We start from the raw sequence: 3,117 nt of genomic DNA on the forward strand, positions 1-3,117 counted from the left end.
TGTATCATTTAATCTATGTGGGGTACTTAACTTTTAGCAATGTGGTCATTTAAAATTTTGAGTCAACAAGCACCCAACATTAGGTCATTTCTCTTTATAATGGTTTAGGTACACTGGCCATATATATATATATATATATATATAATGATTTTCTAGTTAGGAAATCAGCACTCGATGATAAAACTTAAATGAAATGTGGTCCCCTCTAATTTGTTCCTCTATGGAGGCCCCTACTTTTAGTTGGTGAATATTCTTTTGTGTGGAAAAGAGACATTGCAATCACTATCTTCCTCCTAGCCCATGTCCCCAACATCAGTCCGACTTTGTGTCTCGTCTTGTCCATGATGGAGATCGAGTCATCTCGGATAAATTTTTCAATACATTTGAGTCATCTCGTTCAATAATTAAAAAAATGAATTTAAATCTCGTCCCATACGTTTGACTTGTCTATCCGTCTTGTTGATGGACGAAAACGAGACGTATCGAATGAGTCGTCTCGATCTCGGACGAGATTTAAACTATGATTGTGATTTATAGTTTTAAAATCTTGCTCTATGTTTCTATGATTATTTAAGGGGTTTGTGATCAAGATCCAATATTTGAGAAGTTTCGGTGAGGAGATCATCCTCACCAAATACCAGTCTATTCTGAAATTTTTAACTCTAGTTTACAAGTTGAAAAATCGTGGACCATCCATTTTTTCTAAATAACTTTTGATGTGATCAGAAGTTTTAGAATGGATTTGTTTTTGGTGAGGATGATCTCCTCACCATAGCGATCACCCTCACCTAAAATCAGCCCATTCCAAAACTTCTAACATCAATTTATAAAACACGTTGGATCATGATCCTACCCCTTATTTAAGATCCATTTGTTTTGCTTTCAAGCTAATTATTTGTCACCCTTGACCTTGATCTTCCCTTATAAGATCAATGAAAAATTGACACCAATACACACATCACCATCACCATCTCACCCTATTAAACGAATTTATAATAATATAACGAAATAAAAAAAATAAAAAACATAAGAATTTCTCACCCAATTTTATCGACATAAGTGTGAGAATGGAACCAATAGTTGAAATAAGAGTGAGTGAGTGGGGAACTACTAACCCCTATGTACCGAACAAAAATCATTGGGGAGGATGTTAGTATGAAAACCAACGATTAAATTGCTAGGTTTCATGATTGATTATTTTAAAAATATACACTGAAAAATGGATGGTTTATTACTTTTTTGATAAATTTTTAAAAAGTATATTATTTTTAATAATTATTAATTAATTTATTATTTATTAAAAAAATTTCCTTTATTTTAATCCTCTTATACGTATATTATTTATATCCTCACTAAAAATAAACTAATGATTTTCTAACTTCCTCAGACGTGACATGGGCTAGAATCGTAGATTCTACCCCTCAAGATACACAACTGCACATATTTATGAGGATGTACAATTGTGTATCTTGACGGAAAAAAAATCTATGATTCTAGCCCATGCCACGCCAAGGGGCGTGGTTGGCGTGGGGTGCATCAGAAAATCACAACTCTTTAAAAAATTTATTTTATTTTGTTTTTAAAATTTTTTTTCTTTTTATAAGCATAAGTAAGTGTGAGTGGCGCCTTGATCCCCAATTAACAAAAAGTATATTAGCTTTTCTTGGTTTTCTTATTATATTTTCTTCCTTGAAAAAAGAGAGAGAGCTGATATTGGCACCCCCAACTTTTACTTATTGCACGTTAATTTTATAAAATATTTATTACACCCCATTTAAGCTTAAGAGCACACTCTTCAAATTTCAAAGATTTGGCTTAAATTCTAATCTCAACCTCACAAAATAGTATGACACTCGTTGAATCAATTTCAATGGTTGTTTACAATTACAATTAGGTTCATATAAAATCCAAAACCCAAAAAGTAGAAATCAAGCAATAAAATAAAATTAAATACAAGCACTTCTATTGGCACCCCAACTTTTACTTATTCTTAGCCATTCACTTATTTTCTTTATTTTTAATTGGGATGTAGTCAATAAAAGTTGGAGGTGCAATTAACAGCTCTAAAAACGAAATTGAAATGACAATTTTTTTATTTATTTTATGTGAGTGGATATTTCTAAGTACTCAACCTTTTAATGGGTAAATTATTTTATTTTGTAGAAGTAAATCAACAAAATCTTTAAATATGATGCAAGAGTAATACATTTCACTTAATATGAGTGGGACCTGTAAAAGCATCTCCAACAATGCTAGTTAAAATAGAGAACATATTTTCTCAAAAAGTGACAAAACATTATTTTAACTAGTCAAAAATTTTGTTTCAATTTCAAGAAATTAAACAAAATTTTCTTTATTTATAATATTTTATATTAAAGTCGTTTTAACTGACTAATCATTAGATTTTTAATCTTATTAAGGGACATGAGCTCACATCTTGGCATCCAAAAACATGCTTTGATGCAATAGGTTTATAGAGAACAAAATTCTAAGAATTTTGAAAAATAATAATTTTAATCATTAAAATTTAATTTTAAGTTTTAAGAGTTCAGTAGACATCCATTTTCTACACCTTGCATCAAGTTCAATTTTTCTATTTTTTAAAATATAATTTTTCTTTTTCATAAAATCTAAAAGAATGTGTTGGATTGTCGATGTGATAATCCACGTGAGCTCAATGTCCTTTAATAAAATTTTAAATCTTATTAAGTTAATAAGGAAAGTATTTTTTTCGTTTTTCAACTTTAAATTTTGTCATATATTATATTATATTTATTATTTCTAACAAGTTTTGGAGACTCACTGCATGTGATGAGTGAAACACCCCTCTCTATTATAACTTTTTCATTTAAAGAGTCTCTTGGATACTCTCTGAAATAAAGAGTCAATAGTTTACTCTTTAAAAAGTCTATTGGCAGGGCAGAGCTAGTAAGGAGACATTGGGGGCATTTGCCCTACTCAACTGTTTTGGACATTTTAGATATCCTTGAATTTATGCTTAAATTTGAGATACCCTTACATTTTGAACTACTGATATGTTCCGTTTGACCTTGTTGCCCCCACTCCCTCATATACCTTTAATTTTTGCCCCCTCCCACTCCACCTCCAATTAACTAT

The sequence above is a fragment of the Akebia trifoliata genome, unplaced genomic scaffold (assembly GCF_017979445.1).
Source record: "Akebia trifoliata isolate Shusen 1 unplaced genomic scaffold, ASM1797944v1 Contig00341_ERROPOS679206+, whole genome shotgun sequence".
Taxonomy (NCBI): domain Eukaryota; kingdom Viridiplantae; phylum Streptophyta; class Magnoliopsida; order Ranunculales; family Lardizabalaceae; genus Akebia; species Akebia trifoliata.